The sequence below is a fragment of the Schistocerca gregaria genome, chromosome 1 (assembly GCF_023897955.1).
Source record: "Schistocerca gregaria isolate iqSchGreg1 chromosome 1, iqSchGreg1.2, whole genome shotgun sequence".
NCBI classification, from domain to species: domain Eukaryota; kingdom Metazoa; phylum Arthropoda; class Insecta; order Orthoptera; family Acrididae; genus Schistocerca; species Schistocerca gregaria.
The window spans coordinates 1,157,276,929-1,157,293,286 of NC_064920.1; positions in this window are offsets into that span (position 1 = coordinate 1,157,276,929).

The following is a 16,358-nucleotide window of genomic DNA, read 5'->3' on the forward strand; positions in this document are numbered from 1 at the left end:
GTATATTGAGCAAGCAGTAAAGGAAACAAAAGAAAAATTCGGAGTAGGTATTAAAATCCATGGAGAAGAAATAAAAACTTTGAGGTTCGCCGATGACATTGTAATTCTATCAGAGACAACAAAGGACCTGGAAGAGCAGTTGAACGGAATGGACAGTGTCTTGAAAGGAGGATATAAGATGGACATCAACAAAAGCAAAACGAGGATAATGGAATGTGTTCAAATTATGTCGGGTGATGCTGAGGGAATAAGATTAGGAAATGAGACACTTAAAGTAGTAAAGGAGTTTTGCTATTTGGGGAGCAAAATGACTGATGATGGTCGAAGTAAAGAAGATATAAAATGTAGACTGGCAATGGCAAGGAAAGCGTTTCTGAGAAAGAGAAATTTATTAACATCGAGTATCGATGTAAGTGTCAGGAAGTCGTTTCTGAAAGTATTTGTATGGAGTGTATGGAAGTGAAACATGAACGATAAATAGTTTAGGCAAGAAGAGAATAGAATCTTTCGAAATGTGGTGCTACAGAAGAATGCTGAAGATTAGATGGGTACATCACATAACTAATGATGAAGTATTGAATAGAATTGGGGAGAAGTATGTGGCACAACTTGACAAAACGAAGGGACCGGTTAGTAGGACATGTTCTGTGGCATCAGGGGATCACAAATTCAGCATTGGAGTGCAGTGTGGAGGGTAAAAATCGTAGAGGGAGACCAAGAGATGAATACACTAAGCAGATTCAGAAGGATGTGGGTTGCAGTAAGTACTGGAAGATGAAGAAGCTTGCACAGGATAGGGTAGCATGGAGATTTGCATCAAACCAGTCTCAGGACTGAAGACCACAACAACAACAACAACTATGTCATATATTACTACACATTGATTATACACTCCCAGTTGGTCACTGCCTCTTATTCATATTTTTGGGTGATCGTCTTCTGTATTTGGGATAGCCATCAACTTCTGCTTGTGCGTCTTCCCAGTATCGTTTTGGGTATTTTTTTCCTGCAATGTCGTGTGGATGCATGAGAGCTTGTCCGTATATTGTATTGTACTGTACTGTATGAGACTGGCGACCTAGAAACGTCGGAGAGGCTTTGTCCGCGCCGTAGCCCATAGTGGTACACAACCCCACAACAGGCAACAGCAGTCCATTCATCCCACCACCGCATCACACCGAACCCAGGGTTACTGAGAGTTTTGGCCCCCAATGGAACACCCACTATCGTCTCTCCCAGCCCCCTCCCCCTCCCCCCCCCCCCTCCTACCCCGCGGATACGTCTCACACCAGACGAGTGTAACCACAATGTTTGCGTGGTAGATTAGTTATGGTGTACGCGGTCGGATTCGTGCCAGGGACGGCGCGCCTTCCCGCCCAGAAAGCAGTTAGATTGCATGGCTAACCATGCGGGCATGTCTGTATACTAGTTTTCTTTGATTTCTGGCCTAACGAGTTGCATGTGAATGTTGTGAAGTGGTCAGGTCGTCCATATTTTCTTATGTAGGTCATCGAATCTTGAGCGTATTCGTGCATGTGTCTCGCACTCCCTATCTATGACGAGGGTAAGATTTCCATTGCTACAATGCCGCCAATGATTCCGTCATATATGGTTGCGTCACGAAGGTGGATGTATTCTTCCGAGCATAGTTTCTTGTGATTCAGCCTTATGTAAAGTATCCGTTCCGCATCTATTTTTGGCCGGCCGCAGTTGGCCGAGCGGTTCTAGGCGCTTCAATCCGGAACCGCGCTGCTGCTACGGTCACAGGTTCGTATCCTGCTTGGCCATGGATGTGTGTGATGTCCTTAGGTTAGTTACGTTTAAGTAGTTCGAAGTCTAGGGGACTGATGACCTCAGATGTTAAGTCCCATAGTGCTTAGAGCCATTTGAACCATTTGTAGCTTCTATTTTTGTATACATATACATCAGGAATTATTGGTATAAACGGCAAGTGTTGAGAATGTCATTTATGTTTCATTGTCTCTGGTCATTAAGCGGTAAGCATAGAACCTCTTGGAAGTCATTTTTTTGTTTGTTTGTTCCTACAACTGTTTCAGGTTGGATTTGTTTCACATTAGAATAATATCCGTGCTACCCGAGCAGAAACGTTATTGGATGTTGGAGGGCATTGTATGAACGGTGTGTCTCTTTCCCTTCTTCATTCTTTCGTTATGTCGAGCTTGTGTTTTCATTGTCCACTATTACGATGGTCACTTCATCTACTTGAGATGCATTAAAACGACCGTCGTGTTCTCTATGTGGTATTTTGTCGGCTCGAATTATAACTTCATAGTCATCAGAAATCATTCGGTCCAGTGCTGTTTTCAATATGTGAATCAGTTGATTGTATTCGGATAAGATTCACTGCACATGTCGGACTGCTTCTCAGCACAATCAACAGATATTTGTGCATCACTGATACATTTCTGTTTCTCCATTCCCGATGAAATATACTTACAGATATTTATGGTCTTCGTAGCGTAGTGGTATTAATGATCCCATGTTGTGATAGATTTGGCTTTGGATGGAAAAAACGAAGTCGATTTCATCTCGGTTAATGCTGATGGAAGTGACACCGAAAGAATTGGCAGGCACTGCGCTCTGATATTTTGAAGAAAGTGTTCCGATCCTTGAGTATCGCCGGTCATTTAACAATTCCTGCGGAAGTGCTTCTTGTGGGGGTAATGGAATTTTTCCGTTCATGCAACAAGATTCTGGTGTTCCTCTGCTGAATTTTTTTCCCTTTACAAGATTGGTAGATGTTATCCAATTTTCCGATGACGACCTGTTTGTGTTTGTTACATTAATTCGTCGGGTCGCAGCGGAACTTTTTTTTTTGTTAAGTTGTACTGTTTACTTATCCTCGTCCGCGCTTCTCATTCGGTGATATTTTAGTGGCTGGCTTGAATTCGCAGTCTTTTATTGTAAAATTGTGTCAGAATTCTTGATCCATCAGTTCGTCCAATTCATTATTGTTCTGTTTCTCTGCTTCTCACGGTTCTCTTTCTCGTACGCTGGGAAATTAAACGTGCTTTGCGCTGTTCAAAAATGCTTCGAATGGCTCTGAGCACTGTGGGACTTAACGTCTGAGGTCATCAGTCCCCTAGAACTTAGAACTACTTAATTCTAAATAACCTAAGGACATCACACACATCCATGCCCGAGGCAGGATTCGAACCTGCGACCGAAGCGGTCGCGCGGTTCCAGTCTGTAGCGCCTAGAACCGCTCGGCCACCCCGGCCGGCTTCGCGCTGTTCGTCTGCTTCGTTTTTTGGTTGTTCTTTTTTAATTCGCTGATTTACTTCAGAGCTGGAAAGATCTCCTCCTCTTTTTACGTTTGGACGTGGTGTAGAATATAAATAAAATCAGATTATTATCTACAAATTCACCAAGTACACTTTCCACACTTTATTTTCGATTTATATTCAGTCACTGTAATATTTTGACTACTCACTCTTCACTGTTTGTTTTTATTTACTCACTACCCTACTTTGTTACTTCCTCCCTTCATCACTGGTAAGGAATATACGTTCTAACACACGACGAATCCTGCTTTATACACCTCTACCAATGGGTAGCCCCAACAGAGGTGAATTCCGGAACATACGAAAACGGCTTCGAATGGTCCACAACGAAAATTCAACAACATTCTAGAGTGTTCTGGAATATTCCACAATGATCTGGGATGCTACGGGATGTTCCCAAACATTCTGGAATTTTTCAGAATAGTTCAGATTATTCCCGAACATTCCAAAACATTCCGGATCGTTGTGGAACATAGCGAAACAATCTGGAATGTTGTGGAATGCTCTCGAATACTCTCTAATGTTATGGAATGTTCTAGAAATTTCTAGAGGCCGAAACTTCATAGCCCTTATATGATCATACGGATTCCCTTCGGGTAAAAACAGGAACATTCTTCATGAATGGGGGATACAGGGCTACCACACCAAATACCTTCCTTGATCGTACCGGGACTGGTTTATTAATTTTAGCGTCACGCCCGTTGTACATTTACTTTTATAATATATATTGATTGTAGACTCTTACTGCATTTCATAATCAAACATATCTAAAAAATTACTCAATGAAGAACGTACATTGTTCATTACAAGTACCACATGTCGTATTCAAGTTTTACGCCACGCCATGACGTTTTTCCTTGTACAATGTGTGTACACTCGTTCTTTGAAACTGCTTATCTTCTCTCGGTAGGTCTGTATAGCTTGTTCCCTGAGTACTTACCTCATTCAAGAGATGGATTTTATTTGACTTAAGAGATTCTTACGCTATATATTCTCTTATACATACATTAATTACAATTTCCTGTTTCAGAGTAATCACAGATGGACTGTGCCTCCTTTCTTCCGAGCCCAAATTCCAATTTCAAATATTTCCGCGTTAATATGCATGGACATGGTAAAGGTCCCCACACACTGTAATTAGGAAACATACCTATGTTAACTAGCTAGTAAACCTCTTCTTTGGCATCAGCGATTGTCGTTCCAAAACTTTAAATCGTTTCATTACATAATTGCTCATCCCCGTCTGTGGGTAGATGTTGTATGATGTTACTCTCAACCATATAAAAGTGCCTTATACAAATTCCCTACGAACATGTGGTACAGACTATTTCTTTCCCGAATGAGGCTAACCTCGTGCATAGCTCAACCTCCTTCTTGAATCTGTCAATATTGTTGTTGTTGTTGTGGTCTTCAGTCCTGAGACTCGTTTGATGCAGCTCTCCATGCTACTCTATCCTGTGCAAGCTTCTTCATCTCCCAGTACTTACTGCAGCTTACATCCTTCGGAATCTGCTTAGTGTACTAATTTCTTGGTCTACCCCTGCCCTCCACTACTAAATTCGTGATCCCTTGATGCCTCAGAACATGTCCTACCAGCAGATCCCTTCTTCTAGTCAAGTGGTGCCACAAACTCCTCTTCTCCCCAATTCTATTCAATACCTCATCATTAGTTATGTGATATACCCATCTAATCTTCAGATTTCTTCTGTAGCACCACATTCCGAAAGCTTCTAGTCTCTTCTTTTCTAAACTATTTATCGTCCATGTTTCACTTCCATACATGGCTACACTCCATACAAATACTTTCAGGAACGATTTTCTGACACTTAAATCAATACTCGATGCTAACAAATTTCTCTTTCCTTGCCTTTGCCAGTCTACATTTTATACCCTCTCTGCATTGACCATCATCAGTTATTTTGCTCCCCAAATAGCAAAACTCCTTTACTTTAAGTGTCTCATTTCCTAATCTTATTCCCTCAGCATCACCCGACTTAATTCGTCTACATTCCATTAACCTCGTTTTGCTTTTGTTGATGTCCATCTTATATCCTCCTTTCAAGACACTGTCCATTCCGTTCAACTGCTCTTCCAAGTCCTTTGCTGTCTCTGATAGAATTACAATGTCATCTACGAACCTCAAAGTTTTTATTTCTTCTCCATGGATTTTAATACCCACTCCGAATTTTTCTTTTGTTTCCTTTACTGCTTGCTCAGTATACAGGTTGAATAACACGGGGAGAGGCTAAAACCTGTCTCACTCCCTTCCCAACTACTGCTTCCGTTTCATGCCCCTCGACTCTTATAACTGCCATCTGGTTTCTGTACAAATTGTAAACAGCCATTCGCTCCCTGTATTTTACCCTGCCAACTTCAGAATTTGAAAGAGAGTATTCCAGTCAACATTGTCAAAGGCTTTCTCTAAGTCTACAAATGCTAGAAACGTAGGTTTGCCTTTCCTTAATCTTTCTTCTAAGATAAGTCGTAAGGTCAGAATTGGCTCACGTGTTCCAACATTTCTGCGGAATACAACCCGATCTTCCCCGAGATCGGCTTCTATCAGTTTTACTAATCCTCTGTAAAGAATTCGCGTTAGTATTTGCACCTGTGACTTATTAAACTGATAGTTCGGTAGATTTCACATCTGTCAACACCTGCTTTTTAGGCTTTGGAATTATTATATTCTTCTTGAAGTCTGAGGCAATTTCGCCTGTCTCATACATCTTGCTCACTATATGGTAGAGTTTTGTCAGGACTGGCTCTCCCAAGGCCGTCAGTAGTTCTAATGGAATGCTGTCTACTCCCGGGGCCTTGTTTCGACCTAGGGCTTTCAGTGCTCTGTCAAACTCTTCACGCTGTATCATATCTCCCATTTCATCTTCATCTACCTCCTCTTCCATTTCCATAATATTGTCCTGAAGAACATTGCCCCTGTATAGACCCTTCTATATACTCCATCCACCTTTGTGTTTTTCCGTCTTTGCTTAGAACTGGGTTTCCATCTGAGCTCTTGATATTCATGCAAGTGGTTCTCTTTTCTATAAGGTCTCTTTAATTTTCCTGTAGGCGGTATCTATCTTACCCCTCATGAGATAATCTTCTACATCTTTTTAAGACGTTTGTATTCCTTTTTGCCTGCTTCACTTGCTGCATTTTTGTATTTTCTTCTTTCATCAATGAAATTCAGTATCTCTTCTGTTACCCAAGGATTTCTACTAGCCCTCGTCTTTTTACTACTTGATCCTCTGCTACCTTCACTATTTCATTCCTCAAAGCTACCCATTCTTCTTCTACTGTATTTCTTTTCCCCATTCCTGTCAATTGTTCCCTTATGCTCTCCCTGAAACTCTGTACAACCTCTGGTTCTTTCAGTTGATCTAGGTCCTATCTCCTTAAATTCCCACTTTTTTGCAGTTTCTTCTGTTTTTATCTACAGTTCATAACAAATAGATTGTGGTGAGAGTCCACATATGCCCATGGAAATGTCTTACAATTTAAAACCTGGTTCTTAAATCTCTGCCTTACCATTATATAATCTATCTGAAACCTTTTCGTAACTCTAGGGTTCTTCCATGTTAACAACCTTCTTTCATGTGTTAGTGTGTTAGCTCTGTGCAAAATTCTACCAGGCGGCTTCCTCTTTCATTTCTTACCTCAATCCATAATCACCTACTACGTTTTCTTCTATTCCTGCTCCTACTGTCGATTTCCAGTCACCCATGACTATTAAATTTTCGTCTTCCTTCACTACCTGAACAATTTCTTTTATCTCATCATACAGTGCATCAATTTCTTCATCATCTGCAGAGCTAGTTGGCATATAAACTTGTACTATTTAAGTAGGTTTGGTCTTCGTGTCTATCTTGGCCACAATAATGCGTTCACTATGTTGTTGGTATTACCTTACCCGCACTCCTATTTTTTATTCATTATTAAACCTACTCCTGCATTACCCCTATTTGATTTTGTATTTATAACCTTGTATTCGCTTGACCAAAAGTCTTGTTCCTGCTGCGACCGAACTTCACTAATTCCTACTATATCTAACTTTAACCTATCCATTTCCCTTTTTAAGTTTTCTAACCTACCTGCCCAATTAAGGAATCTGACATTCCATGCTCCGACCCGTAGAACGCGAGTTTCTTTCTCCTGATAACGACATCTTCTTGAGTAGTCCGCGCCCGGAGATCCGAATGGGGGACTATTTTACCTCCGGAATATTTTACCCAAGAGGACGCCATCATCATTTAATCATGCAGTAAAGCTGCATGCCATCGGGAAAAATTACGGCTGTAGTTTCCCCTTGCTTTCAGCCGTTCGCAGTACCACAACAGCAAGGCCGTTTTGGTTAGTGTTACAGGGCCAGATCAGTCAATCATCTAGACTGTTGCCCCTGCAACAACTGAAAAGGCTGCTGCCCTCTTCAGGAACCACACGTTTGTCTGGCCTCTCAACAGATACCCCTCCACTGTGGTTGCACCTACGGTACGGCTATCTGTATCGCTGAGGCACGAAAGCCTCCCCACCAACGGCAATGTCCATGGTTCATTGGCAGGGGGTGGGGGAGGTGAATCTGTCTACACACCATTTTATTTGTACCGTGTACTAACGCGAGTATACTAACCTTTTTATTTGAAATCAATTGCGCAGCGCCTCCTCAGCTTCTCTCCAATTCTTTCCCTCACATCGGTTCGAAGAAGTTCCTTCACTCGACTGCACCCAGATGTCACCCTACACTCTTCCTCATTTCACACCTTACACTTCCTCAAACTATGAGTACACCTACAGTGGCTCATAAGTTTCACTATTTAACTTTCCTAAGGACATAATACGTTATTATATGTGAGACAACGTTCAACTGTAATCGTAAATAGTGTAGGTTGTTGGGTCCGCGCGTCTGCTACTCAAACGCTTGACTTACCAAGTGTTTAACGCGTCACCTTCTATGCGCATTCCGCCTCACGCCTGCCTATTCCGCCGAAAATTTCTGAAGCACCTTAATCTATTTGCACTCCAATTACTTTGTCGTAGTTGTCAACGTCTTACGACACACGGGGGTAGAGCAGTCTCGGGAGTCGTGTGAAAACGTTTTGAAGGTGAATGGAAATGAGAAGGCGTCCACAAATAGAGACGGTTGCTTATGGAAAGAGGCAAAGTAAGACAGGACTTACTCTAAGTAAGAGTAAGGAACCAGAACAAGATTCAGTTTGTTGAAATCGAAGAAGAAAAGAAAGCAGTATCCAAAGACAGGTTCCTATCCCCTCCCCATTCCAAAACAGGAAATGAGTTTTCCGGACGTTTCGTCTCAGCGGTGATCCAGTGGCTAAATGTGGATGTGTCACCGCCTTAATTTGTTGTGGTGAACCGGGCGAAGTACCAGCTTTCTGAGTTGGAGACTCGGCGTCTTTGTTATATTGACGTTAATATTTTTGTTACGAGTTCTCTGTGATATGCGAGGGTTGCCCAGAAAGTAATGTGCCATTTTTTTCCTCAGCCGCAAACAACGCTACGAATGTGAAAAGTTATGTATTTATTATTTTCAGTCTCCTGAGTGAAAGCGCGAAGTCTCCGTTACTTCCGACAGATACCGTAGTTTCAGGAGAGTTTCAAATGGCGCCTGTAGGTAACGTACGTCATAAACAACATGCCGTCATTGAATTTCTCACTACAGAGAAAGAAAATGCGGGGAACATTCACAAATGCTTTTGCATAGCCTTTGGAACATCTGCTGTCGACAGAAATACGGTTAGTCGCTGAGTAAGGAGGGTGAGGTCGTCAGAATGCGCTTCGGCGGAGCTCCGCGATTTTCAGCGGTCAGGGACACCATCCACGGCTGTCACACATGAACCGTTGCAGCGAGCTGATGTTATCATTTGCGAAGACAGGCGCAGTACGACTCTGCAGTTGGGGTTGCATCTGTCAATCAGCAAAGAAAATGTGGATGCAGTTATCCGCACTCTTGGATATTCAAAAGTGTACTTAAGATGGGCCTCGCGGTGTCTACCGGTGGATAACAAATCGAACAGAAAAAAAACATTTGTCTTGATTTGTTGCAACGATTTGAAGCTGAGTGGGAGGCGTTCTTGTCCCGATTTGTGACAGGTGATGAAACCTGAGGCAACCATTCTGAGCCCGAAACAAAACGACAGTCGGGAGAATGGCCCTATTTCCACAACCCGCAGAAGAACAAATTCAAGACAACTGCTTCCGCCGGCAAGGTCGTGATAGCAGTGTTCTGAGACTGGCAAGGTGCGATTCTCATTGATGTAATGCCAAGAGATGTACCATTAATTCAGAATCGTAAGTCAACACATAAAAAAAACTCAAGACGCGTCTCCGGTGACTTCGACGCCACAGCAACCAAGCAGATACTTTGCTGCAACACGATAACACTCGGACCCACAGAAGTCTGAACACATCACAAAACAGGGTTGCACAATGTTACTCCATTCACCCTACAGCCCTGACCTATTCCCCTCTCACTTCCACTTTTTTGGGCCTTTAAAGGATGCCATTCATGGAAGACATTTTGAGGACGATGAGGAGGAGATCCACACAGTGAAGGACTGGCTTTACCACCAGGACAAGGATTAGTACCGACAGGGCACACACGCCATTGTTTCGCGCTGGTGGAAGGCCATAGAACGGGAGGAATATTACGTGGAAAAATAGGGTATCTAGATAAAACACCATTCTTTCGTGTGTGTAATTCTCATTATGTTCAATAAAGATTTATCGAAGAAAAACATGCGGTGCATTACTTCCTGGGCAACTCTCTCATGGTATGCATGAAAGCAGTGCTTGTGAACGAACACTAATAGGTTGCTTTTCTTTCTGTTGAGCACTACGTGGTCAGTATATTAAATATAGTGGACCTATAAGGGGCCATGAGGTGATAGCTGAAACTGACGAATCATGTTCTGGTGAGGAGAAGGTGAGAGACGTAAGTTAAGGTCGGCGGCTGTGGTGATTCCTTTGATGTATTTCCGGAGGTCGCAGAAGCAACTGCTATAGCGTTAGATGCGTGTGCATTTTAACGGTGTTGGGCGGGAAAGGTTATGGCCACCCTATTGTGAACGACAACTGGGAATTTAAAGATTATAAGATTGGGGCCTACACAAATATTATTGAGAGATTTCATTTGGCTGTGAAATCTGTTATAGGGCCGTCAAAAGATGCTGGGATTTTGTTTCGGTTTTTTCTCTTCTTTCAGTTTCTTAAATCTTCTGTCAAACTGCATTACTTTAATATGCGTGCAGGCTTTTCTCTACCGCGTAACTTTATTTCTGTTCATGAGCCTAGGTCTCGGTTACATGGCAAAATTAGAACATATTGTTTTTGTTACAGAATATTTTATGTCTAACTTACGATTCTTAAATTTCGTAATTGGAGGTCTTTGTCACGGTCATTACTTTAATACTGTGGTTCAAGTTTCTGAGTTTTTTTTACCTCTGTGTTACATTGCTACCAAAGACATATCAGGTATAATTAATTTCTTTGATTTGAGTTTCTTACATTGGAACCAGAATTTTCACTTGAGCTATATAGTTGAAGTGAAATTTTTGATACCGCGTAGATGGATGTAGATGTAGATGTAGAAGTGAAATTTTTGATACCGCGTTTCCGTAGCCACACCGATTTATGGTTTTACGTATTCATATAGCCTTTGGGTTTCTGTGATTATATCGGAATACTAGAACGAGCTATATAGCTGAAGCTGAACTGTTGTTTTCGATACCACCTTTCGGCAGTTTTCTCGATTTTTCCCTTTGTATACTGGTACCGACTTTTGGCATTATGTATCTGTATCAGTTTATGGCTTCTAGTATAAAGATCTATCTTTTAAGTTGAGATGTTTAGGGTGGTCCATTGAGAGTGACCGGGCCAAATATTTCACGAGATAAGCGTCAAACGATAAAACTACAAACAACGAAACTCGTCTAGCTTGAAGGGGAAAACCAAATGGCTCTATGGTTGGCGCGCTAGATGGCGCTGCCATAGGTCAGACGGATATCAACTGCGTTTTTTAAATAGGAACCGCCATTATTATTACATATTCGTGTAGTACGTAAAGAAATATGAATGTTTTAGTTGGACCACCTTTTTCGCTTTGTGATAGATGGCGCTGCAATAGTCACAAACGTATAAGTACGTGGTATCACGAAACATTCTGCAAGTGCGCACGGTATTTCCTTCGTGACGCATTAGCCGTGCTAAAATGGACCGTTTACCAATTGCGGAAAAGGTCGATATCGTGTTGATGTATGGCTATTGTGACCAAAATGGCCAACAGGCGTTCGCTATGTATGCTGCTCGGTATCCTGGACGACATTATAGAAGTTGTCGGACTGTTCAACGGATAGTTACGTTATTTAAGGAAACAGGGAGTGTTCAGCCACATGTGAAACGTCAACCAAATGATGATTCCCAAGCAGGTGTTTTAGATGCTGTCGCGGGTAATACGCATATCAGTAGCAGACAAATTGTGCGAGAATCGGTAATCTCAAAAACGTCGGTTGCACCCGTACCATATTTCTATGCACCAGGGATTGCATGGCGACGGCTTTGGACGTCGTGTACAGTACTGCCACTGGGCACAAGGGGAAATTACGGGACGATGACAGACTTTTTGCACGCGTTCTATTTAGCGACGAAGCGCCATTCACCAACAGCGGTAACGTAAACTGCGTAATATGCACTATTGGGCAGCGGAAAATTCACGATGGCTGCGACAAGTGGAACATTAGCGACCTTGGCGGGTTCATGTATAATGTGGCATTATGGGAGGAAGGATAATTAGCCCCCATTTTATCGATGGCAATCTGAATGGTGCAATGTATGCTGATTTCCTACGTAATGTTCTAACGATGTTACTAGAAGATGTTTCACTGGATGACAGAATGGCGATGTACTTGTAACGTGATGGATGTCCGGCACATAACTCACTTGCGGTTGAAGCGGTATTGAACAGCATATTTCATGACAGGTGGATTAGTCGTCAAAGCCCACACGTTCTCTGGATCTGACGTCCCCGGGTTTCTTTCAGTGGGGAAAGTTGAAGGATATTTGCTATAGTGATCCATCGACAACGCATGACAACATGCGTCAGTGCATTTTCAATGCATGTGCGAACATTACGGAAGGCGAACTATTCCCTGTTGAGAGGAATGTCGTTACACGTATTGCCAAATGCATTGAGGTTGACGGGCATCATTTTGAGCATTCATTGCATTAATGTGATATTTACAGGTAATCTGTAACACCGTGCGGTCTCAGAAATGATATGTTCACAAAGGTACACGTATCACATTGGAACAACCGAAATGAAATGTTCAAACGTACTTCTGTATTTTAATTTAAAAGAGCTACGTGTTACCAACTGTTCGTCTAAAATTGTGAGCCATACGTTTGTGAGAATTATAGCGCCATCTATCACAAAGCGAAAAAAGTGGTCCAACTTAAACATTCATATTTCTTTACGTGCTACACAAATTATGTAATAAAAATGGGGGTATCTATTCAAACAAAACGCAGTTGACAACCGTTTGACCTATGGCAGCACCATCTAGCGGGCCAACCACAGCGCTATCCGGTTTCCCCGTTCAAGCTAGACGAGTTTCGTTATTTGTAGTTTTTTCGTTTGATGCTTATTATTACAAATTTGGCCCGGTCACTATCAGTTGACCACCCTGTATACTAATGGAAAAAAATTCACACTACTATGAAGGTGTTGTCCGACATGAACGAAAGTTGGCAGGCGTGTTGCTACTTCTGAAAGATGATGTCTCTTCAGATTTCGCACCAGTCGCCTAAGAGTGGCGCTGGTAGAGCCAGTATGAGGATGCAGTTCAGGTTTGCTCTGTGTTCACTGTCATTCTGCGAAACGTATTAATCTGAGATGTACCCTTTACCCTGTGGCTCCTGCAAGATGCAATTTCCACTCCCACACTACTACAGAAGTCAGACAGTCGCTGCTAACGTTCTAAAGAGAAATGCCTGAAAAACTTTCAGCGATAAATATCTTCTGCAGTCGCCCGCTGTAAGGAAATGACAAAAATTCACATAATTTCTTATGTAACTAGTGGGATACTTGGGTACTGGAGTAGTGCTAGTTAGTATGAGAAAAACATGAAACTAACGAATATTATTATTTATTTTGCAAAAATTCTGAGAAATCACAATGGCACTTATTTCCGGTTTCTTTTCGGAATGTGAAACTACCTCTTAAGGATAGGATTCGCTAATGAAATTTCTATACAAAGTTTAAGATTGTTTTTGAGTTGGCAGAATCGCTGAGAGCCGCGCCTACTCAACTTGAATAATCAACCGTTAGAATGTTGCTAGGTACGGTCGATGCAGTCACATGTGAAATGCAGTGAAGTGTACTGTTGTGGAGGAAATATGGGGCTCGCAAGAGCTGTAGCGCACAATACCGTAAGCTGCAATGTCTGCTCTCTGCGCCGCTCGCTGCTGACAAATAAGATAACTCTCGTTCTATCTGGATTGACCTTCACCAATCAAACTCTCCCTACGCCTTGATGAGGTCAAGGACTCATTTTCGCCCCTAGTCTAACTATTGGCGTGGTACACCGGTCAGATAACCAGTCCACCGCGATGCCACTCAAAAATTCGCTCACAGGCGTTTAACAATAACTCTGTCTGTTCACACTGCACAATAAGTATGGCAGCCAACACAGTGAACTACACTTAATCGCAAGGGCTCAGTATAGAGTCACACTCCAATTCGCTCTCGACAGAGGTGCTTTCCCAGTGAAGTACTGAGGAGAGACTTGTTCCTCGCTCTTTTCAGTACACGTACGAGAGCGCACGCTCTCGTTACGTGTTCTCTCTTCTGGAGCGGCAACAGAACGGCGCCTCTCCACGCCAGACGTGTCAGTCTCTTCCATTACTCCTTCAGCTCAAGGCGTCATGAATATCGTCCGCCAATCAGCATGGCTCTTCTAAAATGGGAGAATGTCGTTTCGTTTAAGACGACCATTCCGGAAATCTGTAGCATCGGCGTTTGGCGTTTGCTGTCTCCTTGTGAAAAACCTCTGAAACTGTGTGCTATGTTAGTAAAGAATGTGTAGGCTGGGCGCTCCCACACAGTGTAGCGGAATTTGCTTTTAATCCGAACACGGGGTCGTTCTTCCTTTCACTCGGGCAAACGCTGTACGCTTCACGGGCGGCCACCGGCTGATGTAGGTAGCCCCCTGTGAAACCTCGGAAGGGACCAGCCTCCTGACGTGCGCTGTTTGCCTCTCCCAAACTAAAAGCTTTTGTGACTGTTGTGTCTTGAATGTGTGTGTGTGTATGCCAGCTTCGAGTATCTCAACCCCAGTGCGCACTTGTTATTTGCGCATCATTTACATGAATTCATACAACATTGACTTTATCTTATCGAGTTTGGGTTTGAATGAAGCGTCTTGATGTGGAGAATATGATTGTGAGGGCGGAATATGTAAGCAATGAAGGTCAGGAGACCACGACGTCTTACAGCCCTTACACTGGCATTTGGGACTTCAGTGGTGTCAAGAGAGTGTTCATTGTGTTAGCCGGTTCTGATTGTGTGCCGGTGATGGCCGTGTGTTGATTAGGAGAAGGCCAGTTGAGGACAAGCGACCAACCAGTCATCGTGCTGGACACACGGGACCTACACCTGGAGCTACGGTTTGGAATGCAATTTCGTGTCACAGCAGGTGCACTCGTGTGGTTATCCCATACACCCTTACTGCAGAATTTGTGCGTCAATGTGTAGTTTCGACCTGTTGCGCTGCCATTCGTGAACAGTATCCCAGGGGGAGTTTTCCAACATGATGCTGCTCGCTCACTTACGGCTGTTGTAACCCAACATGCTATACAGTGCCCACTCACTCTCTCGACCTATTGTGTCTCCAATTTGTCTATTAGAGCTTTCTTGTATCAATGTATGTGGGCTCCAGCGTAAGCAGTCAGAATCTTATACCATCTGCAACGTGCGACCTGTGTCCTGCAGACGTGCTTCGTGACCATAAGGCGTGACTGCAGCGTCTGAAAGTGGCGGAGAGCGCTTAACAGTGTAGTTACATTCTCTGGAACTATTAAAATTAATAACTGGTCTAGAAATAGTCCGACAAACTTCATATTAGGTACATAGCCTTCTGTTGTGTAAAGGAACAATCTGTCAAAATCTGAAGTCAATAACGGTCATAATTTGCAAGTTACAAAAAAAAGTCATTAAAAAAACGTAATTATCCGACATTTAAAAAACTAAATTGTTAGTACGCTATTTAGGTTTTTATATTGGTAACGCCACGTAGCGCTCTGTATGAAAACACTAACTGTGCTGTGTTCAGCCTGTGGCTGGTTTGTATTGTTGAATTATTCGCTATTGTAGTGTTGGGCAGTTGGATGTGAGCCGCCAGCAGTGGTGGATGTGGGGAGAGAGAGGGCAGAATTTTGAGAGCGGACGATCTGGACATGTTTCCACCGGAAAGAGTAAATTTGTAATACTGTGTTTCATGAAATGATGTGTGTGTGTGTGTGTGATGACTTTTGAATATTATTAAGGTAAATACATTGTTTGTTCTCTATCAAAATCTTTCATTTGTTAACCATGCCCATCAGTAGTCAGTGCCTTTAGTAGTTAGAATCTTTTATTTAGCTGGCAGCATTGGCGCTCGCTGTATTGCAGTAGTTCGAGTAACGAAGATTTTTTGAGGTAAGTGATTCATGAAAGGTATAGGTTAATGTTAGTCAGGGCCATTCTTTTGTAGGGACTATTGAAAGTCAGATTGCGTTGCACTAAAAATATTGTGTGACATTTTAGTGTTGATGAGAATAAGTAAAGAGAGAAGTGTCTGAGTACGTTCAGTTCTGCTCAGCTGTTTAAAAATCAAATAACGTAAGAGGTTTCTCAGCATAGTAATTCATTAATTTTTCTAAGGGGATGTTTCAAAATCACTAACTGTGACTATTTGAAAAGATATGAACACCTTTAGTGCTTAGATTCAAATTTGGAAAGTTCTCATTTTAGAAAACCTTTCGTAATTTTGCTCTAGTAATAGCTTCAAG